General features: G+C 42.6%; 2 pseudogenes; one reads left to right on the top strand and one right to left on the bottom strand.

The window, feature by feature from the left end:
- Nucleotides 1-24917, top strand: part of LOC136542745 (protein argonaute 12-like) — a 249583-nt pseudogene extending 224666 nt beyond the window's left edge.
- Nucleotides 3235-7637, bottom strand: LOC136542888 (protein argonaute 12-like; annotated as a pseudogene).
- Nucleotides 24918-25662: the final 745 nt, after the last annotated feature.

The raw sequence follows: 25662 nt of genomic DNA, 5'->3' as shown, positions 1-25662 counted from the left end.
GTTGCAAGTGTTATATCTAAATGTTTTAAAAGTAAATCAGGTGTTGCATCTCCCTCGTCGCTTTTCTACTGCCTCACCTCGGTGTTTTCTCTAACTTCGGGTGCCGACCGGGCATCCTCCGCGCCCCTACTCCTCTTCCCGATGCCGGTGACATTCGGGGCGGCGCGGAAAACTTATGCTGGAAGTGGATAGGGAGGGCGCAGTCGGTCCCCGTGCGGCATGCACGTGCAAAAAATGGAGAGGACACGGGCGGAAAGCGGGATGGGGCTCGGGTGTCTGGACGGGGAGGCGCGGGCTCCTACATGCGTGCGGACATGCGTGAATGCAGCAGCAGGCACCGACGTCCGGACGCAGACATGACGGACGGGCGCTAGTAAGGCCCTACGGCAATATGTGCTACCTGCAGTGTCCCACGAAGGATACAATATATCAAAAAAAAAAGTAGGCCGAGGGAGCGAGTGAGCCCGAAGAATCAAGACAAAAGAAAAGAAAAACAATGTTGGCCAAAGTTAAGGCAATATAAGGATCAATACTCTCCTCCTATTTTATAAAAAAATTTGTACAAGTTAATCTAGCTTAACTTTGATCAAATTTATAATAAACAATATTGATATTTATATCCCAACTAAGTTTGCTATAAAAAAATATATACTTTCATAGATAATTCGATGGTATTTAGTTTGTATCAATAAATGTTAATATTTTTTAATATAACTTTGCCTAAACTTTAAATTATTTGACTTTGTATCTTTTTGTCGACGAGACCAGAAGTACAATACAAGATGCGGACCGAGAGGATTTGTTGGTCATCGGGGCAAAAGATGAAATGGACACACGGCGACATCCTAGAGGTTGTGTACGAGATATGAGGAATCGAGAGAGTTTGGTCGTTCAAACTCAAAACCACGGAGCAAAGTTTCTCGGTTTCAGCTTTAAAACCGAGGGTGCCGAGTTAGAGGGCACGTGAAACCATCACGAAACTTGTATCAAGGTGAAATAAAGTCGTAAATATAGTGGATCCATTCGATGGACTAAGAAAAAATTAGATCATTTTGCCCCACGTGGACACATATATAGTGTTAGACATATATGTAGCATTAGGTTCTGGGATTATTTAGTCTTTCGCGATGAACCAATATACAATATATATATGTGGCTATTACATCCTCAATTTCATTCTACAGAGTTGGCCAAGTGTTCAACTACAAGGGAGGTTCGAGCAGAGATAGTTGAGTGCGCTTGCTCTAGTTTTTTATTTGAAGTACGAGGGTGATGGAAGGATGCTAATAAACTTGATATTTTATAGGTGAATCAAATGAAGTATGTTGGTGTGTGGGAGAGTCGGGTGACAAGAGTCTTAATGGTTTTCGACAGTTGTCTTGATTGACAGTGGCCTTTATGGCTTGCTAAGGGTTGTGTTTTGTCAACTGATAACCATGAGATAAATCATCGGCTCCAATAGTTTTCACTCTTTTGCCTTGCTCTTTACTGACCAGTTACCACATTAAAGTTCTTGCATTATGATTGATTTGTGGCTTTGTGTGGTCTTTATCTCTCATAGATTAGCACTTAGCAGCTATGCTCCTGGAAGGGAATGAGAATGTGGAACAGGAGTGGGAATATGTAGAACGATACAACGCAAATGTTTTCGAAACGGGAACCAAATGTTTCTAGAACGAGGAACGTAGTGATGTTTCGTGCTTCTGGCTGCTTAGGATTAGCATAGGCTCGCTGATAGGATTGACTTAGGTTGGAAAACTCTTTTATGGGTTGTGTAGGCTAGAGCACTATAGAAAAACATAAGGCGCACAATATACTAGTTAGTTCATGTTTTTATATTAAAAATCAAGTTGGGCCTTGGCATATGATTAATTCTTTAGTGACCCAATCCATCCTTCCCTCCTAGGCTCGCGTGTCCTTACAACTGTTTTGGCTGAGTTTTGGCACAATTTTGGCATGTGCCTTTTTTGTCCTTAGAACTTGGTCATATCATGGCTTTCGAACCTCAACAAATCTCTCAGGTTTCATTTTTCTAAAAAAACCCTCTTGGCAACCTTAGTGAAATACTTGATTTCTTTGAGTTGGATATTTTGGTTGATTCTTGTGCTCAATCTTAGTGTAATGACCTCTGGTGAACATATATATAGTCATATGGTAGATACTCTCTCATTCTAAATTATAAGACATTTTTTATCTAGATACATCATTCTTTTTTATTATGTATATAGACAGTTTATATCTAACTACATAGCAAAAGCTATGTATCTAGAAAAGCCAAAACGCTTAAAGTTTAGAATAGAGGGTAAAAGAATTCCCTTGAACATACTGAATCCTTGATTTTAAGGTCCTTTAAAAACTCCTAGTTTGATAGAGGAAATTCAATGTTCTTGGTAAAGCCCAAACTTTTTGGCGATATCTCGTGACCGTGAGAATGCCTTCACCATGTTATTGGAAAGCTACGGTTAAACATTCACAAAATTTGAAAGTCGTTTGATCGAGTTTCGGATTCTCTCTCTCTCTTGTTTCAAAGGCTGATTTTTTGGTACGGGCTGAACTTCAAATCATTTTAGAGGAACTTTAGCACTTCAACTTCTGGACCTTTTAAAGAGAAGCAGCAATTTAATTAGAAGGGACGACAAAAAGCTTTACCACTATTTATATTAGAAACGAAAAAAACAAGCACAGTTCTAGTTTTTTTTTTTATAGAAACAAACCAAAAGACCACGCAACGAGGGAGTGCCACACCACATTACCCACAAATTTAGAGTTACGATCGGCCAGCAATAACTCTATATAACTCTTCGCTCACTGACCCACCTAACCAAGTAACCAACTCGGTGAAAGCTACCATCCAACTCAAAGAACATTAGAAAAATAGCATAGTACCTTAATGAATAACTCTTTAATTAACACTTGATTGCATGCCAACAGGCAGCACCCAGGCATACTATTTTGCTCGCCTAGGCCTTGAAGTGAAGCGTTGCCTGGCGTGCATGCAAACAAATGCCCCAGGGTTCATCCAAACGAGACTCAAGGCAGCTTCCAGGCCACTGTCATTCAACCAAACAGACCTATATATATTGCTCTGGACATCTTAGTCCAGCAACCAGAACCATTTCAGAAGCAATTAAGCATGATGGAATGAAACCGACAAAAGAGAGTTTACAGTTACGACATCATCGAACGATCCAAAAAATTGTTGCATGCAATCTTTTCGGGAACTACTCTCCAGCTTTAGCAATAGAACATGAACTGCTGAACGTACTCCTTGACCTTGGGGAGTTGCTTCACTGGGACAGATTGATCAAACGTCCGAGTTGCCCCCGTTGTCGTCCTCAATGTAGTAACGGCCACGGAAGGCACCCAGGTGTGCATAGTATGCCGGAGGAACTGTTACAAATACCAAAAGGACAAATTTTATGCAAAAGAAAATACATGAAAATCAAGACAAATTTGACTGATGAACAAACAGTTCGTGTAATCTGTAAAATAGTTTATATAACTGTATTAGTGCTCACCTATAGAGACTGAACGAGTGCACCGGGCATAGCTGTGAGCAAGAAGACATCAATATGATGAAAAGGTCAACCCCAGGTAAAATGGTACAATTTATTCAAATTGAGAGAACATCATCAATGAAGCTTACGTGTAGCAAAGATTATAAGTCAAGGTTTGCAGTGCATCAGCACTGAAACCATTTTCGTCCATAAGAAGGGTAAAGTACGCTTTACAACCTTCAACTCGCGCCGAAGTTCGATTTTCAACCTTCAGCTATGAAATCGGTCAAGAAACACCCTCCAACTATCAAAACCGAACAAATTTAGTCCTCGGGCCTTGTTTAGATTGCAAATTTTTGCAATCTGGACACTGTAGCACGTTTCGTTTGTATTTGACAAACTTTGTCTGATCATGGACTAACTAGGCTCAAAAGATTCGTCTCGTGATTTACAACCAAATTGTGTAATTAGTTATTTTTTTTTACCTACATTTAATGCTCCATGCATGCGTCCAAAAATTGATGTGATGAAGAGAGAGTGAAAAAACTTGGAATTTTGAGGCAATCTAAACAAGGCCTCGGCCGGGTTTCAAAAGCGGTTTTCTATTTTCGGGAGACGCTAAAATTTTAAATTATTTTTTTGAGCATCTTAACGTCCTCAAATGAAAAAACTCAAAACTACAAAGTTGTTGATCTCATTGAGAGCTACAACTTTGGTATAAAAAGTATTTTTATTTAACTCCATACAAATAATATATTAGTGCTCTAATGCGGCAAGCGCTAGTAGACGATTATTATGGTGCTGAAATTTTATATTATTTTTTCGAGCATCTTACTGTCCTCAAATGAAAAAAATTAAAACTATAAAGTTGTAGATCTCATCGAGGTATACAATTTACATATAAAAATTATCTTCATCCGACATTGTACTGAAGGGTTTTTTATTTTTTGAAATTTGAGTCTCATCACGCGACAAAACAATACTGTGGCGTGACGAGACTCAAGTTTTAAAAAATAGAAAACCCTTCAATACGATGTCGGATGAAGATAATTTTTATATGTAAATTGTAGACCTCGATGAGATCTACAACTTTATAATTTTAATTTTTTTCATTTAAGAACATGATAATGTGCTGGGCGGCTTGTTCCCTGTCCAAGGCGGAAAAATAAATTACTACAGAATCATTATCAACATAATAATTGAGGAGAATCATAAGTAAAATTAATAAAACGACAATACGTAGTAAGGACTAGACTGATAAACACAATTCATATATGCAGTATACCTGAATACCAGAATGGCTACAGAGGTAAAAATCGAACTCGCTGGGGTGGCAGATCTTGGTATCAACAACAGTTCCTGAGGACAGAGTTTAATTGAAACTTCAAAGTAGGTTCAAAACAAGAATCGATACCTAATAATAATCATGCATATCAATATGAACTTCTGCCTAGCTATGCGACTTGCATACCAGGCAGGATGTTTCCACTCCTGTCTGTCTGGTCTCGTGCACGATGATTTTCAGGAAACAGGCGGGTATGATGCCACTTTTGCACAACAAGTCAACAACGAATGTCACTCTTGGTTGGTACCCCTCCTGTAAACTTGCACATGCCTGGCAGAATTATCACAAACAACATGCATGTCAAGTAGCCATTAAATGCCAGAAATGGAAATGGCTAAAGCGGGTTAAACAGGAAAAGACCTTCCGAATTGCATCCATTTCATAAAGCAAGACTTGGCTGAACTGCCCCTCACTAACACCATCACTACAAAAATGTAGGATCTGCTATATCAGTATCAAACAAAGATAAGTAAAATTATGAAATTATCTCTACAAACCGATAGAATATAATCCTCGAAGGCTTGTAGCCAGTTGACTTGTGGAATGACACGAGCAAATCTCTGCAATACATAAATGTCAGTGCTCCGATAAAAAAAAGAAAACAAAGTAATAATTTGTCTCAACTAACCTAATCATTCCACCTCTAACAGTGCCCTTCTGTGGATCTATCACTTCTGTATAAAGACCATTTATAATTTCAACCCTATGACCTTGTGAAGATACCAAGCATTTGTACTTTGTAACTTGTGGCCAGTCCATGGATGCAATGACCTAAATGGATATGAATTATAAAATATTTAAATCCCGAACACAGCATACATCATTGGCTGCGGAAGTTTGGAAGAATTAGTAGCACAAGTATGGAAATGCCATGCATTTTTCATTTAAAACTCATGTTACTAAGATGTGTCCACGAAGAATATTTAAAAAGGAGGTAACTTTGAAACTGAATAAATTAAGAACAAGATTCTACAACCACCAACAAATGCATTCAATTAGCGGCGTGTCTGTCCAAATGAAAACTAAAAGCTAAGACTAAGACTAAGAAAAAAGTGAAACTCAGAGAGAACCCATACTGCTGCAATAGATGGAGATGAACTTTCCCCAGGAGATGGGTGGGTAACATCAGCTCCAAAGACTATTGTAGGACAATCTGTCAGAAGAGGTATTCTCCGGTTTAAAGCATCGTCAAGCACTGTGTTCCTCCCACCAACCTAATTGCAAAATGCAATGCTGTCACTATTCTTTCAACCTGATTTTAAAGTGGACAGTAACCTAGCACTTAAAAAAGCTTCGTCCTACCTTTACATTGATTTTCAAGGAAAGATTCTCAAGATACTGATTTCCTCCTTTCCTTACATTCTTAGGTGCACAACACTGAGTGATTAAACCAAGCACAGTTTCACAAAGTCGTTTTATCCTTCCTACATATCAGGTAAAATTCAAGCAATTAGAACTTTAATTTGGACAAAGGGATTAATTAAAAAGGTCAAAGAATCTTCGATCAGCTTGAAGATCCATTTAAACAACTTACTGTAAAAACCACTCATATCAGGCAAAATTATGATGAGTAACTCAAGTTGTTGATCTGTTAGACCTTGTTGAGCAAGCACTTGTGCAGAACGCAAATGGATACCCCTGATTTCAGCTTCTAAATTGTCTTGGAAAAAAAAAAGAAAACTTCTGTATAAACTACAAAGTAATAATTTGTCTCAACTAACCTAATCATTCCACCTCTAACAGTGCCCTTCTGTGGATCTCTCACTTCTGTATAAAGACCATTTATAATTTCAACCCTATGACCTTGTGAAGATACCAAGCATTTGTACTTTGTAACTTGTGGCCAGTCCATGGATGCAACGACCTAAATGGATATGAATTAGAAAATATTTAAATCCCGAACACAGCATACATCATTGGCTGCGGAAGTTTGGAAGAATTAGTAGCACAAGTATGGAAATGCCATGCATTTTTCATTTAAAACTCATGTTACTAAGATGTGTCCACGAAGAATATTTAAAAAGGAGGTAACTTTGAAACTGAATAAATTAAGAACAAGATTCTACAACCACCAACAAATGCATTCAATTAGCAGCGTGTCTGTCCAAATGAAAACTAAAAGCTAAGACTAAAACTAAGAAAAAGTGAAACTCAGAGAGAACCCATACTGCTGCAATAGATGGAGATGAACTTTCCCCAGGAGATGGGTGGGTAACATCAGCTCCAAAGACTATTGTAGGACAATCTGTCAGAAGAGGTATTCTCCGGTTTAAAGCATCGTCAAGCACTGTGTTCCTCCCACCAACCTAATTGCAAAATGCAATGCTGTCACTATTCTTTCAACCTGATTTTAAAGTGGACAGTAACCTAGCACTTAAAAAAGCTTCGTCCTACCTTTACATCGATTTTCAAGGAAAGATTCTCAAGATACTGATTTCCTCCTTTCCTTACATTCTTAGGTGCACAACACTGAGTGATTAAACCAAGCTCAGTTTCACAAAGTCGTTTTATCCTTCCTACATATCAGGTAAAATTCAAGCAATTAGAACTTTAATTTGGAAAAAAGGATTAATTAAAAAGGTCAAAGAATCTTCGATCAGCTTGAAGATCCATTTAAACAACTTACCGTAAAAACCAGTCATATCAGGCAAAATTATGATGAGTAACTCAAGTTGTTGATCTGTTAGACCTTGTTGAGCAAGCACTTGTGCAGAACGCAAATGGATACCCCTGATTTCAGCTTCTAAATTGTCTTGGTGTGCTTTCTTGATTTCTACACACGGTCTGGTACTCATTTGCTAAAAAAAGAAATGTAAAATACTTTTAACTACCTATCGGGTTCATAAACCCAGGGTCCCTCACGGACCGGCTTCTCAACAAAGGCTCGGCCCAATAGACAACGTTGCAAATAACAAACAACCTATGGGCGGCCCAAGTACCTAAACGACAGGCCAGAAGGGCGATCCAATCACCGATCGGAAGGCCTGGCCGAGGAGGAACGGCGCCCGTTTCCTACTCCGGCCCACCTCTCCGACCGGAGCGCTCGCTTCGGTCTCCAGCTCGCCTCCGGACGGCCTGGCCAAAACACTACTTCCGACTCCGACCAGGGATGCGCCAAACCCCTGCTCACTGCTCTTCTCCGACTGGCACGATTAGAGCCAACTGGGACCAACCGACCGGGGACGCCGGCTCGGTAAGGACCAGAAAATGGACGGAGAAAGTAAGGCAGGGAGCACAAGTCAAACCAAAATACCGGGGACCATGCCCTGTACATCTGCAGAAACAGTACTCTATGACCTCCCTGGCACGACAGAATCCAAGCAGTATTGTAGGAACCGATATTTTCCCTACAGTATTGTGGGCGCCATTAACTCCCATACGGTAAGACTCCCCCCACATGCCTCTGGGCATCGACAATGTTGTGGGCGCCGACATTTACCGTACCAGGCAAACATGGTAAAACCCCTTTCATGCCTCAGGTATCAACAGTGTGGTAGGCACCGACGTCTGCCATACCCGAAGAAGACAACACAACCTCTCACGTGCATCTGACATTCAACAGTATTATGGGCGCCTACCATCGTCCTGTACCCACCGGCGTGGGCAACAAGGCTTAGTAGCGTACGTATTCCATCCCTCTCGCTTGTAAAGCCATCCCCTTCATCTATAAAAGGGGATACACTCTCTTCCAACAGGTAGATTCATTCGATCGATCAAGTTCACTAGTCCACAACAACAGAACCTCCAGGTTCAAACCACGAGCACACGCTTGAACACTTAGCGCATAGCAGGGCTCCCGTCACTCTCGGCTCCTCTGACCAGAGTCTGACTGGACCTCCTGTACCCCCCATCTTTCTCCTTCTTGTTTGTAACCCCACTGCAAACTTCGAGCACCTGGGCTCAGGAATAAAGTCACCGACCGACTCAAACTGGACGTAGGGCACGTTGCCTGAACCAGTATAAACCCTGTGTCATTGAGTGCTAGGCCACCTCCAATCACAACGTACGACAAAACTATAAATATTTACGTGTTGATCACTTTCTGCACCAACAGTTGGGGCCGTCCGTGGGGAAGATGTTGTACGTTCAATAATTTTTGGTCATCGGATGGCCCATTTTCCGCCACCCTCGCCATGGCGGGCTCAAGCGATACAACTCGCTTCGGCTCACTGGAGTTTCCCGCACTCCCACCTGTTGGGATGTGGGTTCCACCCGTCTTCGAGCCATCCCAGGCCTTCCTCTTCGGAAGCCTGGACTTCGTTGCCAACCGGCTCGGTGTACTTCACCTCCGCGAGGAGGCACTCGTTCCGGTGCCCGTCGGAGGGGCGACCTCCATCGGCTCCGGGATGCACGATGACTTCAACGACGAGGATTCTGCGCTTCATTCCGAGAAAACTCTCTGCTCAAACCCCGCTGTGAGTAATGTACATACTGTTATTTACTCTCTATTTACTATCTCCCGCCGATTATCCAGAGGGACCGTATTGTCCGCACCGCAAACACCATACGATCGGTTCCCCTATGACCTCGCGTTTCCCACGGACGCATGCGCTTGGGGGCTCCGAAGGATGCTGGCACCGCCCCTCTCACATCCGAATTTATGGGAATGGCGAGCTATGCTCCCACCACTCTCCACAAACTCCTGGATGACGAGGTTGAGAGCGACGGCTCTAGCATCGGCGATGTGGCACCTAGTCACCGTCAGTCCCGGGAGTGCACAATGGCCGATGCTCTAGGGCAGCCGCCGATGGTTGCGGAGTCTGTGCAGACTCACACCCCTCTAGACCCACATGCGGGGGCCCTCGCGCTCGCGCAGGGGCACGCCGAGGAGCTACGACAACAGCAGTAGAACTAGCCGTCGTCTGCGTTGGCGCGCTCGGTACAGCATGTTGCGCCCCATGCGCATGACCCGGCCGACGGCGCTCGAAGTCGCACCCGTCAGGTCCAGCGTAACATCATAAACGAGGGGAACGACCCACCACAGTTCGCTCGGGCTAGCCAGAACATCACCGCTGCGACAATGCTTCTGCGCGGCGTTCCCGAGCCCGTCGACCCCTAGGAGCGGGCGGTCTACCGGAACCTCTGGGCGCTGGTAGAAGCTGCTATCGTTCTTACACGCGCCCTCTCTCCCCACTAGGAGAGTGGGGATGCACCAGACGGATCGCTCCATCCGCTCACCGCTACAGCCGCTAACCGTGGTTCGGGAGGCAGTGGCTGCACCACGTTCTGACCTAGCGCCAGCTCCGCACCAACTGTGTAATACCCCAGGTGTTTGTCACCCGTTAAGCAATGGGTTTGAGCTCAAACATGACATGTTAAGTGGTGATAAAGGTGGCAAGATCAAATCTACAAGAGCGAGCTCCAACTTAAACTTGAGCAACACACCTTTGCTTGCATATTGGCCCTTTTTAGATATATACCTAAGTAATGTTGAAGGTGCTTCTTTCATATGCCTCACATCAATTTCCTAAAAAAAAGCCAAAACACCTTATAATTTGCAATGGAGGGAATACTATATATTAAGAATTTTGTGCATAATTTTCAGTACTTTTTGGGCCCATATGCTTGCTAGTTTTTAATAAGATTATATATAGAGATTGTATATTGTTCTATTTTTACTAGCCAATTACACAAATGCACTGGTTCTATACTTTGTCTAAACTGCAAAAAGTCTAAAAGTAATCTTGTGGCATGTTGTATACAAGTGCTTATTAGGGTTTACCAGCTTGGTTTTCTGTAGAAGCCACTTCTTGTCTATTTCCCTTTCAGATATTTCAGCAACTACATTTTACAAGGCTCAACCGGTTTTGGACTTTGCATTGGAGTACCTCAATATACGTGACACCTCAAGGCGTTTGTCTGACCAGGATCGCATAAAAGTATTGAACATCATACTTTTACTATATCCTCATTTAGTTCTAATGTTATATGGTTTGATTGTATCATGTTTTGCCGTTTCACTTTGTAGTTGAAGAAATTCCTCAAAGGAGTACGGGTTGTGGCAACACATCGCCGTGATATAGCCATACGTTACAAGATTACTGGGATAACCTCACTTCCCTTGAGTGATTTAACGTATCTATTCCATTTTAATTGATCTTCTTTTCCTTAATTCATGCTGCACTATTTTTTAACGACACATATATTCAAATATTCATGTTTGCTTATACAGGTTTGATCAAGACGAGACAAGGGTTTCAGTTGCTCAATACTTTAAGGCAATTTTTGCTATTGGACATGCCAAATGACGCGTCTTTGCTGGCGGACACTGCATTTTCCATCTTTTGCCGTGAGACACTCTGGTTTTTGGAAATACTGCCAGTGGGCACCGCAACCCAGTTGCACCCGGTTTTCGAGAGAGAAAACTTCATTTTGGACATCGGGTGCCCCTGAACCAGGCTTGTCGCTGTCCCAACCTAGTCTAGTTCGACCTAGTTGTAACGGTCGGCCCGCACCTGACTCCGTCGTTAGGGTTCTAGGCGCGCCATTTCCCTAATCCCGCTACCGCCGCTCACTCCCAATCGCGCCGCCACCCACTCATCTCCACTGCTCGTCGTGCCGCCGTCCACCCAGTGCCCGCCACCGCTGACAGATCGAGCCTTGGCTGTCATCCGCCATGGGGGGTTGAGGATCTATAGTACCCCCGCGCCCCGAAGATGAAGTCCCCCAGCTCGAAGAATGGGTAGTGCCCTAGGTCTCTGCCTAGGGTTCCACAATTCAAATGGCTAGTGAAAGGGTGAGTCTTTTGAATCCCTACTATTTGTAGATGAATGCCTACGGATGTGGTAGAATGCTTGCGATTTTGAAATCGTTTAGTTTGGTTGTTATCCTTTGTGTTGATTTACGATGGATCCGACTTCCGCGTGTAGACTGGCGATTAGCGTACCTGCATATGTAGAGCAAAGACCAGATGGGCTCGATGATTATCATGTAACTACTAATTACATGCGTGTGGTAGACAAGGATAAATTCTCTTGGATGAGGTTTCTTGGGTGCCTTGGTGAGGAGATAGTCCATGGGGTCGACCAAGAACTGTAGGTCACCTTCTTTGACAAAACCAAGGATGAGACAGTGCGCATAGATTCTGATTCTGCTCTGTTACATGCATTTGATGTGTATTGGGACAGTAGGAAGGTGCCACTGACTGTACATGTTGTTGACACTGGTCCTCGTTTGCTAAAGTCTAAGTGTTATAATGCCAATGCCTCTCAGTCTTCTTAGTCTGTTATTATCACTCAGGAGAGTCAGGTTAATTGTCAGCCAATAGCTATGATCTTCTGTGATGAACTTGTACTGCCTAATCTAGTAGCTGATGACAATGGTGAAGCTGTTGATCTTAATAATGATGGTGATTGTGAGGCTAATGCTAATGGTGATGAGGGTCTTAATCTTGATAATGATGGTGAAGATGATGATGCTATTGCTGAAGAAGAAGAAGAAGATATTGCTAAAGATGACTGGGGAGAGGCTGATGAAGTGGAGTATGTAGGAGTAGATGATGAGAATGAGAAGTACAAGGATGGGGTCAATGATGATGGTGATGCTGACCCTGCTTACTATCCTGATAGTGACCCAGAAGATGATGACCCATTAGTTGTGGATGATGGTAGGGACTATGACAGTGTTGTTCATGTCACTAACATAGATAACCCTAAGATAGGTCTTGGTGTTACTTTTGAAGATGGTTTCTGCTTTAAGAGATGTATTAGACAATATGTTGTGCTTAATGAAGTTGAACTTGTAGTTCCATATAGTGCGTCATGGCGGTACCGAGCATATTGTAAGGCCAAGAGATGTCCGTGGAGGATTCATGCATCTCAGTTACCTGATGGCAAGACATGGCAGGTATGTGAGCTTTGTAATGCTTCATTTAGTTTAATTTAGTTATCAATTGTTGTGTGCTAACCGTTGGTTGATGGCTGCAGATTAAGAAGCTACCACACAAGCATAATTGTGCCAGCACAAGCAAATTCCATAACAACTGTATGGCTAACAATCACTGGGTGAAGGACAGAGTTATAAACTGGCTTAGGGAAGATCCAACTATTGGAGCTAAAGATTTGAAGCAGAAGTTGGAGGAGAATTTTTGTGTATAGCTGAGCTACTATGTGGTTTGGGACGGTAAGCAAATAGCCTTAGATGAGATCATGGGTGGCTAGGATGATAGCTTTGTACATGTGTTTTCTTGGAAAAGGGAGATTGAGAAGAGGAGTCCTGGCAGTGTTGTAGAGATTGAGAGGGAGATTGTAGATGAGAAGAGAAGATTCAGTAGGATGTTTGTAGCACTGAAGCCATGCATAGATGGCTTCCTGCAAGGTTGCAGACCTTATTTAGGAATTGATTCCACAATTTTGACAACAAAGTGGAAGGGACAGTTAGCATCAGCTGTAGGGATAGATGGCCACAACTGGATGTTCCCAGTGGCCTATGGAGTATTTGGCAGTGAGACCAAGGAGAATTGGGAATGGTTCATGAAGATGCTGCACAAGGCTATTGGTTCCCCAAATGGTCTTGTTATTTCAACTGATGCAGGTATGTTGCATTCATTGTGCTCTTGTTTTTCAATTGAGTGTTGTATGTTCCCCACCTGACATTGTTTCCATGCTTACTAACTGTAGGCAAAGGAATAGACAAGGTTGTTACCAAAGTTTTCAGTAATGGGGTGGAGCATAGAGAATGCATGAGGCATTTAGTCAAGAATTTCCAGAAGAGGTTTAGGGGAGAAGTGTTTGAGAGGAACTTATGGCCTACATCAAGGTGCTATAGACAGACAACCCATGATAGGCACTGGAATGAGATGCACAAGGCATGCCCCAAGGCAACTAGGTGGCTGCAGGACAATCACAAGCAGCTATGGGCAAGGTGTAAGTTTAGCACAACAAGCAAATGTGACTATGTCACAAACAACATAGCAGAGACTTTCAACAGTTGGATAAGGGAAGAGAAGTCATTACCTGTTGTAGAGCTAATGGATAAGATAAGGCAGTTGATCATGGAGAGATTTTGCACCAGGATGCAACTGCTGTCCAAGTTTTCTGCCTTCAAGATTCTGCCAGCTGTCATGAAGGAGCTGCACAACAAAAGCAGAAACTTGAAGTACAACATTCACAAGAGTGGCCCAATGGTTGGTGAAGTTGGAGGAGTCAACAAGGACCTGGTCCCTTTGAGGTTCATTGTTGATCTAGACAAGAGAGAGTGCACCTGTAGAGGTTGGCAGTTAACTGGTCTGCCATGTGTTCATGCCCTAGCTTTCATTGGCACTAGAAGGGTAGACTTAGAGGACTATGTTGACCACTACTATTCTATAGACATGTTCAAAGTAGCCTATGCAACTCCAGTGCCTCCAATGCCAAGCAAGGATGAATGGGAAAAGGTGAACCTTGGCTTCAACCTCCTTCCTCCTAAATGCAACAGAGCAGCAGGAAGGCCAAGGAAGAGAAGGATAGTTGGAGTTGAAGAAGGTGGGTCCAGCAGCAAGGGAAGGAGAAGGTGTGGTGGATTTGGACACCTGCAGAAAACCTGCAATGAAACTGTTGCAGACCCTGATGCACCACCACTTGCACCTCCAAAGAAGAAGAGAAGGACTTATAAGCCAAAGGTTGTTGAGATCATAGAAACAACAGAAGAGCCAGCCAAGAAGAAGAGAAAGGCCTCCACCAAGGGGAAACAAACCAGCAAGAAGAAGAAGACAACTCCAACTGAGCCTACACCTCCTGAGCAATCAGTGCAGTAAGTGATCCATTTCTTGCCAACACTGTTCTTAATCTAAAGCCAAGTGTAGTTGATAACATGGTCACATCTGCCATCTTACAGGGTTCCAAGATCCCCAGTCACTAGGAGGCAGGCCAAACAGCAAGCTGGAGGTAGCCTAGGGGCACAGACTAGGAGTCAGAGCCCAAGCGCCTGCACTAGGAGCAAGAGGGGAGGGGCCTGATGCCTGTACTGGGAAGACCAAGACAGAAGCAACCTTTTGAGCCACCTGTGCTTTTGGTGTGCTTTTGTGTGGTTCTATGAACTTGCTATTGTAATCTGTGTGCTTTTGAGCCTGGATATTGTTGGTGTGAACTTGTTATTGCCACCTGTGATATTGTTGGTGTGAACCTGGTATTGTAATCTGGTAATGTAGTGAACCTGGCTATTGTTGGTGTGAACTTGATATTGCCATCTGGTATGATGTTCCATAATTAATGATCTGGTATGCCTGTGTTTGTCATGCTAAAATTAAGTCAGCTGTTAAGTTGAAGGTAGTGATGCTGCAATTTTAACTTTACAACTAAAAAAGGGAACAAATCAAGTTGAAGTTACTCCATTCAAACTGCATTTCATTCATATTTCACAAACATTACAAAGCATACTTCATGCTTGCTTGTACAATACCATGCACAAAGCAAGAAAGCAAACAACACCTACAAACACACTGGCCCCAACCATCATCCTAACAACTATTTGCTCTCCAGCTATTCTAGCCACAACAGTGCTCCGAGCAACTACAACATTGTTCAAGTTCAACAGAGAATTCTCCAGAGCCTTCAACACAGCTATCACTGCTGCACCATCCATGCCATCTCCAGCGCTCTCTGGCTTCCACATGAAGAAGTTGCAGGTACCGTTGCCCTATTTTACAGCGAAAGCCAAATCAATAGGATGAACCCTACATCCGATTTCAAAACGCCCAAATGTAGCAAGAACAAAATCAAGAAAACTCACCCAGTCACGATTCCTGCAAGTGTAGAACGGCTTGTCTGGATTTTTTGTGGTTCTCGACGTCCGCTCCACGACCGTCGCCGTGTGGCAGAAAGGGCACAGCGCCTGCCCCTCTCTCGCTCCACGCGACCCAGTCGACGAAGAAGCGCCAGATCCTGTAGCCATCTTCTATAGGCCTGCTCTCCTGTCGACGACGCCCGCCAACCTACGTCGCGCCGGCACCCACGCCCGACCGGCCGCCGCAGCCTATGCCGCCGCCGCCTCTACGGTGAAGAGGGGGAACGAGGAACAGACCGTTGTAACTGACCGGCGCGATTGGGAGTGAGCGGCGGCAGCGGGATTGGGGAAATGGCGTGCCTGGAACCCTAACGACGGAGTCGGGTGCGGGCCGGCCGTTACAACTGGGTCGAACCAGACCAGGTTGGGACGGTGCCAAGTCTGGTTCAGGGGCACCTGATGTCCAAAACAAAGTTTTCTCTCTCCAAAACTGGGTGCAACTGGGTTGCGGTGCCCACTGGCAGTATTTCCAAAAACCAGAGTGTCTCACGGCAAAAGATGGAAAACGCAGTGTCCGCCAGCAAAGACGCGTCATTTGGCATGTCCAATAGCAAAATTTGCCATACTTTAAACACCGATATAATTACTGTTTGAAACACATTCACTGGTCATGCCTTCAAGCTGGCAGTGATAGCAGACCGACTTATTTACCCATGGAGGTCGTGCCTATATCTTCATCTGTTTGTGTCAATGTTTTTTGTCGGATTTCTTCAGGATGACACTTATTTATGCAGGTTTGCAATATACTTGAAGGACAACGCTATTCTAGAAAGCTAAATGAGCGCCAAGTCACAAGCATCCTGAAGATGGCATGTGAGCGATCAACTCAAAGGGAGGGTAGCATTTTAGAGGTGAATTTTGTAACTACTATCCCATTGTTGACTCTTTGTTTGTTCTTGTACATTGTAGTCTATAGTTTTGTTTGGTATTCAGTATTTATTTGTTTTTACTTTTTAATAAAAACCCTACCTTCTTTGTTTTCTCAGGTAGTTAATAGGAACAACTATGGTAATGATCATTGTGCCAAAGAATTTGGTATTAAGGTGACAAATGAACTTGCCTTGGTTGATGCACGTGTGCTGCCAGCTCCGACGGTAAGTTTGTTCTTTTCCTGGATGATCTTTTTACACTCTGATGTTCCAGTTGTCTGTACTGATGATCATTTATATCCATTTTAGCTTAAGTACCATGACTCTGGGCGAGAAAAGGTGTGTAGTCCTTCCATTGGTCAGTGGAACATGAACAACAAGGTATTACATGTTATTTTCTTTCTGAGCTCCACTTTACTTTTATTCAGTCACAACAAAATTATCTTTTCGGTAAGAATTCTAGTTTCATGTGCACCTGCAATGTTGTTGGTGACACTTTTATTAAGTGCTATATTCACTGATTCACAAATGTAGTAAATGTTAGGTTTCCACATTTTTTTACTGAAATGTTTCCATATCTTTATTTGTCAACATTTTTTACATGTGTTTATCAGAGATTGATCGATGGAGTATCCATTAAGTATTGGGCTTGTGTGACTTTTGCTTCTCGCTTGCATCCAAATGACGTCCGGATGTTTTGCAACAACTTGGTTGGGGCGTGCAATGATATTGGCATGGTAAAGATGCAACATTTGATCATGTACTCGTTTCACTATTATTTATGCAGGTTTATATGTTCTCATTTTTTGTGGTAGCAAATAAATGGGAGACCTTGTGTTGATGTTGGGCAAGCACGCCCAGATAACTTAGAAGCTGCACTCAGAAATACTCATAGACAATCTGCACAAATGCTTGCCCAACAAGGTGTGACTAGGCCACAGCTTGATTTACTAATTGTTGTATTGCCAGATGCAAATGCAAGTTTCTTTTATGGTAAGCAAGTCAAATGGCTTTCAAAGTTTGTAGTATTTGTTGGCTACGTTCTGTATGCATTCTTGTTTAATCTTTAGCTGTGGCGTTTCTTTCATGCAGGAAGGATAAAGCGTCCTCTATTTCAAATTATAAGATGTTTCGGCATTTCTAAATACATAGGTTTTGCTATGAATCTAGATATACACTTATGTCTAGATACATAGTAAAATCAATGGATCTAGAAGAGTCAAAACGTCTTATAATTTAGAATGAATGGAGTATTTAATATGGACCCTGGAGGTAGAACTCAACCAAAAGAAGTTAGTTTCAAATCAATTCTTTGATAATGTATAGTATAGCTCCTAACCGGGGAGGGGAGGGGGCGGAATTTAAGCCATGTACTTCTATCCATGCCATAAAAAGTTGTCTCTAAATTGTGACGAAGTAGTAGAAATAACTCGACCTGTGCATCATGGTTTGCTTGCCACCAATGGTGGCGGTGGTAGTAGGCCTAAGAGTCTTGCTATTGCGTTCATCCCCTTGCTGTGAGTGATAAACAAATACTTGAAAGACAAGGGACGAATAGTTATTTTACCTTTACTATCCTTTTAGCCTCATTTTTTCTAATTAAATTTTCAAAATGACTATTTTAGTCCTTAAACATTACTTTTGGTTGTAATTTTATCATAGAACTATCTCTTATTTAGTTCTCAAACATTGCGTTTTGGGTTCAGTTTCATCGTTAACTATCTAGGTGGTCGTTATGGTCTTCACACTTTTTATTTTTGACTCAGCAACCTCGTCCCTCATTCTATGTGGCATGCTACATTGTCATATGCCTCGTCAGCTCTAGCACAACTCATGATTGGAGATGGACGATCGCCTTTGAAAGAACTACAACCATGCCAAGCCAAAGAGGCTAGGATATGCACAGTTGACATGGCGGACTCGTGGTGCTTCCGTCAGAATTATTATTATTTTTTGAACGAACCTTCCGTCAGAATTAATTGATTCTGGTCATGAGTGCCGCAGGGAAGTGTAACAAGATTTTTCAAAACGAACGCGATGTCCGGTGTGGACGAGAGTATGAGATGAGACCAGCACGCCGGTTCAGGGCACTACGCCCAGGCGACCGGCCCTTCAAGGGAAGCCGCCGGGTCAGGTCGCACCGCCAGGGAGCCCATCGTCGTTCCCAGCGCTGGCGCCGGTTCAGGGCCCTACGCCCGGGCGACCTGCCATGCAACAAGGGAAGCTGCCGGGTCAGGTCGCACCGGCAGTGCGCGCATCGTTGCTCCCAGCGCCGGTTCAGGGCCCTGTGCCCGGGCGACCGGCCATGCAAGTGAGGCCGCCGGGTCAGGTCGCACCGGCAGTGCGCCCATCGTCGTCGCTCCCAGCGTCGGCGCCGGTTCAGGGCCCTACGCCTGGGCGACCGCTCATGCAAGTGAGGCCGCCGGGTCAGGTCGCACTGGCAGCGAGCCCAACCTCGCTCCCAGCACCGGCGCCGGTTCAGGGCCCTGTGCCAGGGCGACCGGCCATGCAAGTGAGGCCGCCGGGTCAGGTCGCACTGGCAGCGAGCCCAACGTCGCTCCCAGCACCGCCGGTTCAGGGCCCTGTGCCAGGGCGACCGTCCATACAGGTAAGGCCGCCGGGTCATGTAGCACCGGCAGCGAGCCCATCGTCGCTCCCAGCGCCGGCGCCGGTTCAGGGCCCTGTGGCCGGGCGACCGGCCATGCAAGTGAGGCCGCCGGGTCAGGTCGCGCCGGCATCGGGACCGCAGATGCAAGGGAAGGCGCCGGCCGGTCAAGTGGCGCTTTCGGCGCCTGCAGGTACGCGCTGCCTCCGGCTTCGAGAGCAAGGCGATGGCGGTGTTCCCCGCGCGGCCGGGGTACGGAACCGTCGGGCGGAGGTGCCGGGTGCGCGCCAATCATGTCCATGTCCAGCTCGCTGACACGGATATCTACCACTACGATGTACGTATACATGACCCCTATCTGTGTCTCGTTGCTATTCTTAGCTTCAGCGCCTTGCAAATAGTAATCCAACCCTGAGAGAGAAGAAAAAGCCTGTTCACGGCAGGTCCGCTGCCATTCAAATCCAAAGAGTTTGTGCTCAACCTAACAAACCCTGAGAGAGCAGGCAGGCCAGGGGTGTGTTTGAATCCCGTACCATCCAAAAGCATGTTCTATGCATTATTCTTGAATATGTTTATGTGTGCTAATTAATCGTTTGATGACGATTTGCAGCGAGAAAGAGTACAGGGTGGCAATCAAGGGTGCTGCAAAAATTGATATGTACAGCCTTAAAGTGTTCTTGGCAGGCAGGAATCGGGATCTGCCACAAAACACTATCCAAGCTCTGGATATTGCTTTGAGAGAATTCCCAACTGCTAGGTAATGCATCCATGCACTTCAGGCACAAGCATTTCATATTTATCATTGACTTATGAATTATGAAGTGGTTTTAATTCTTTACTTCAATTCCGGTGGCAGGTATACATCGATCTCAAAATCGTTTTTCTCACCACAAGCATTTGGAAATGGTGGGAATCTAGGAAATGGTGTGGAATGCTGGAGGGGTTACTACCAGAGCCTACGCCCTACACAGATGGGGTTGTCCCTTAATATAGGTGGAGTTGTGAGCTTGTACCTAATGCTTTCTGCCTTGAATTGCTTGCTGCTGACTTATTGTTTCCTTTGTGTATATACATGATGGTATTGTAACTTTTACATCGACCTGTCGCTTTGCCATGAATTGTTTTCAAAACACATGCTTCTGAATTAGAAAGAATCCATTATTCTCATATTTGAATAAGTCCCTTCTATACCTTATTAATAGCTAGGGCTGCACAGGCTAGTTTTTGTTATCATGCTAAATGTTAGTCTTTGTACTGTACAAATACACTAAAATAAGAGCTTGGTGCATAAGCACAACAAAGTATATGAACTCCAAAGTGTAGCTAGTTTAGTTGAGCAATTTGGATTTAACTACTAACTCAACTAAAATTTTGATACCCTTCACCAACCATGCAAAATATTTTATACACTTTAAAATATAAATTCTGAAAAAATCAAGTAATCAACAATGTGATCAGATATAAGTATATGTAGCAGCCATAATTTATAGCATAGTTTTTCCTTTTTTCCTGCCTACTATAACAGTATGGTTTTATTTTGTATTTTGAATTATAACACATCTTCTTCAATCTGATGAGCTCCATGTTGATAATTGTGTTATTAAAGATATGAAGTTTTTGTTGTTGAAAACCTTTACTTTTGATTTTGATGAAATTTATATTTCTTCTCTCTCAGATGTTTCTGCAACGTCATTTTTCAAGGCTCAACCTGTTATTGACTTCGCAGTGGAGTATCTGAACCTCCATGATACTTCAAGGCGTTTGTCTGATCAGGACCGCAAAAGTATGGACCATATAGCCTTTTATCTTACAATACCCTAATTTAATTGTCTGTATGATTATTTTCACCATGTATCACGACGTGTTTTTTTTTGCATCACAGCTGAAGAAAGCACTTAAGGGGGTCCGGGTCGCAACCAAGCATAGACATGATATATCCATGCGCTACAGGATTACGGGGCTAACCTCAGCTCCATTGATTTGACGCGTATCTATTCTACTATATCTTGTTGCATTCCATTTATGCAATCACATCATATCCTTAAGTATTTATTTTTGTGTATACAGGTTTGATCAAAATGGCACAAGGATATCAGTTGTGCAGTACTTCAAACGACAATATAACTACTCCTTGAAATACACTCACTGGCCATGCCTTCAAGCTGGCAGTGCTAGCAAGCAGATGTATTTACCTATAGAGGTTGCAATTTATGCTTTTTTCTTTGCCAATTCGATTACTCTAACACTTTTAGGACAACTATTTCCATGAATATATTTATCAACCTCCTAGATATACCGATCTATTCACATGTTATTATAACGTTCATACTTATATGCAGGTTTGCAGCATAGTTGAGGGACAACGCTACTCAAGTAAGCTGAATGAGAATCAAGTCAGGAATATCCTGAAGTTGGCCTGTGAGCGACCATCAGAGAGGGAGGCCAGAACTTTGGAGGTGAATATCGTCACTAAGCCTATTTGTGACTTCACTTTGTAGTTTGTACCTTTTGGGGTGTGTGTGTGTGTGTGTGTATTTCTTTTATTCACGTTTTTTAAAGTGAATCCGTTGCGTCCATTCTCAGGTATTCCATAAGAACAACTCTGACGACTCTTATGCAAAAGAATTTGGCCTTAAGGTGATGAACCAACTTACGTTGGTTGATGCTCGAGTGCTCCCAGCTCCAAGGGTAAATGTGTTTCTTATTTTTGAGTATGAAAGAACATCGTTTTTTTAGTTGCCATCTACTAACAATCAACCAATATTTTTTAGCTTAAATACCATGACTCTGGAAAAGAGAAGGTTTGCAACCCTTCCATCGGACAATGGAACATGATTAACAAGGTATCATGTCTTGTTCTTCTAATCTCCATGTCTTTCCTTCACATAATTTTGTCTTATCATTCATGTTACTCGGTTTAGTTGATTATTTGGTTGGTAAAACTTGTCTAGTCCCTAATTATGTCAACAAATGAAATAATTATGTATAACTGCAATGGATCTATTAGTATTAGATTTGTAATCTATATTTATGTATCTTATCTTGGAATATTTGGTGACATTTTCAGAGAATGGTTAATGGAGGATCTATCAAATATTGGGCATGTATAACTTTCGCCTCTTGTATGCATCCAAATGATATTGGGATGTATTGCGAGCATCTTGTCGGCATGTGCAATAACATTGGCATGGTAAGTCTACCTCTAGATGGCACTTCTCACACCATCAAGTATGGTAGTTAAAAGTATTTTACATTTTTTTGTAGCAAATGAGTACCAGACCGTGTGTAGAAATCAAGAAAGCACACCAAGACAATTTAGAAGCTGAAATCAGGGGTATCCATTTGCGTTCTGCACAAGTGCTTGCTCAACAAGGTCTAACAGATCAACAACTTGAGTTACTCATCATAATTTTGCCTGATATGAGTGGTTTTTACGGTAAGTTGTTTAAATGGATCTTCAAGCTGATCGAAGATTCTTTGACCTTTTTAATTAATCCTTTTTTCCAAATTAAAGTTCTAATTGCTTGAATTTTACCTGATATGTAGGAAGGATAAAAACGACTTTGTGAAACTGAGCTTGGTTTAATCACTCAGTGTTGTGCACCTAAGAATGTAAGGAAAGGAGGAAATCAGTATCTTGAGAATCTTTCCTTGAAAATCAATGTAAAGGTAGGACGAAGCTTTTTTAAGTGCTAGGTTACTGTCCACTTTAAAATCAGGTTGAAAGAATAGTGACAGCATTGCATTTTGCAATTAGGTTGGTGGGAGGAACACAGTGCTTGACGATGCTTTAAACTGGAGAATACCTCTTCTGACAGATTGTCCTACAATAGTCTTTGGAGCTGATGTTACCCACCCATCTCCTGGGGAAAGTTCATCTCCATCTATTGCAGCAGTATGGGTTCTCTCTGAGTTTCACTTTTTTCTTAGTCTTAGTCTTAGCTTTTAGTTTTCATTTGGACAGACACGCCGCTAATTGAATGCATTTGTTGGTGGTTGTAGAATCTTGTTCTTAATTTATTCAGTTTCAAAGTTACCTCCTTTTTAAATATTCTTCGTGGACACATCTTAGTAACATGAGTTTTAAATGAAAAATGCATGGCATTTCCATACTTGTGCTACTAATTCTTCCAAACTTCCGCAGCCAATGATGTATGCTGTGTTCGGGATTTAAATATTTTCTAATTCATATCCATTTAGGTCGTTGCATCCATGGACTGGCCACAAGTTACAAAGTACAAATGCTTGGTATCTTCACAAGGTCATAGGGTTGAAATTATAAATGGTCTTTATACAGAAGTGAGAGATCCACAGAAGGGCACTGTTAGAGGTGGAATGATTAGGTTAGTTGAGACAAATTATTACTTTGTTTTCTTTTTTTTTATCGGAGTACTGACATTTATGTATTGCAGAGATTTGCTCGTGTCACTCCACAAGTCAACTGGCTACAAGCCTTCGAGGATTATATTCTATCGGTTTGTTGAGATAATTTCATAATTTTACTTATCTTTGTTTGATACTGATATAGCAGATCCTCCATTTTTGTAGTGATGGTGTTAGTGAGGGGCAGTTCAGCCAAGTCTTGCTTTATGAAATGGATGCAATTCGGAAGGTCTTTTCCTGTCTAACCCGCTTTAGCCATTTCCATTTCTGGCATTTAATGGCTACTTGACATGCATGTTGTTTGTGATAATTCTGCCAGGCATGTGCAAGTTTACAGGAGGGGTACCAACCAAGAGTGACATTCGTTGTTGTGCAAAAGCGGCATCATACCCGCCTGTTTCCTGAAAATCATCGTGCACGAGACCAGACAGACAGGAGTGGAAACATCCTGCCTGGTATGCAAGTCGCATAGCTAGGCAGCAGTTCATATTGATATGCATGATTATTTTTAGGTATCGATTCTTGTTTTGAACCTACTTTGAAGTTTCAATTAAACTCTGTCCTCAGGAACTGTTGTTGATACCAAGATCTGCCACCCCAGCGAGTTCGATTTTTACCTCTGTAGCCATTCTGGTATTCAGGTATACTGCATATATGAATTGTGTTTATCAGTCTAGTCCTTACTACGTATTGTCGCTTTATTAATTTTACTTATGATTCTCCTCAATTATTATGTTGATAATGATTCAGTAGTAATTTATTTTTCTGCCTTGGACAGGGAACAAGCCGCCCAGCACATTATCATGTTCTTATGGACGAAAATGGTTTCAGTGCTGATGCACTGCAAACCTTGACTTATAATCTTTGCTACACGTAAGCTTCATTGATGATGTTCTCTCAATTTGAATAAATTGTACCATTTTACCAGGGGTTGACCTTTTCATCATATTGATGTCTTCTTGCTCACAGCTATGCCCGGTGCACTCGTTCAGTCTCTATAGGTGAGCACTAATACAGTTATATAAACTATTTTACAGATTACACGAACTGTTTGTTCATCAGTCAAATTTGTCTTGATTTTCATGTATTTTCTTTTGCATAAAATTTGTCCTTTTGGTATTTGTAACAGTCCCTCCGGCATACTATGCACACCTGGGTGCCTTCCGTGCCCGTTACTACATTGAGGACGACAATTCTGATCAGGGCTCATCAACGGGGGCAACTCAGACGTTTGATCAATCTGTCCCAGTGAAGCAACTCCCCAAGGTCAAGGAGTACGTTCAGCAGTTCATGTTCTATTGCTAAAGCTGGAGAGTAGTTCCCGAAAAGATTGCATGCAACATTTTTTTGGATCGTTCGATGATGTCGTAACTGTAAACTCACTCTTTTGTCGGTTTCATTCCATCATGCTTAATTGCTTCTAAATGGAAGCCTTTTGCGATTCTGAAATGGTTCTGGTTGCTGGACATTTGTTTGCATGCACGCCAGGCAACGCTTCTGAAATAGCATGCCTGGGTGCTGCCTGTTGGCGTGCAATCAAGTGTGGTGTGATAATTTTCTACTATTAATTAATTAAAGAGTTATTCATTAAGGTACTATGCTATTTTTCTAATGTTCTTTGAGTTGGATGGTGGCTTTCACCGAGTTGGTTACTTGGTTAGTTGGGTCAGTGAGCGAAGAGTTATATAGAGTTATTGTTGGCCGATCATAACTCTAAATTTGTGGGTAATGTGGTGTGGCACTCCCTCGTTGCGCGGTCTTTTAGTTTGTTTCTATAAAAAAAAAACTAGAACTGTGCTTGTTTTTTTCGTTTCTAATATAAATAGTGGTAAAGCTTTTTGTCGTCCCTTCTAATTAAATTGCTGCTTCTGTTTAAAAGGTCCAGAAGTTGAAGTGCTAAAGTTCCTCTAAAATGATTTGAAGTTCAGCCCGTACCAAAAAATCAGCCTTTGAAACAAGAGAGAAAAAATCCGAAACTCGATCAAACGACTTTCAAATTTTGTGAATGTTTAACCGTAGCTTTCCAAGAACATGGTGAAGGCATTCTCACGGTCACGGGATATCGCCAAAAAGTTTGGGCTTTACCAAGAACATTGAATTTCCTCTATCAAACTAGGAGTTTTTAAAGGACCTTAAAATCAAGGATTCAGTATGCTCAAGGGAATTCTTCTACCCTCTATTCTAAACTTTAAGCGTTTTGGC

Source organism: Miscanthus floridulus, chromosome 1, assembly GCF_019320115.1.
Source record: "Miscanthus floridulus cultivar M001 chromosome 1, ASM1932011v1, whole genome shotgun sequence".
Lineage (NCBI taxonomy): Eukaryota > Viridiplantae > Streptophyta > Magnoliopsida > Poales > Poaceae > Miscanthus > Miscanthus floridulus.
The sequence above is the reverse complement of the archived record's forward strand: the minus strand, read 5'-3'. Positions and strand labels throughout refer to the sequence as shown.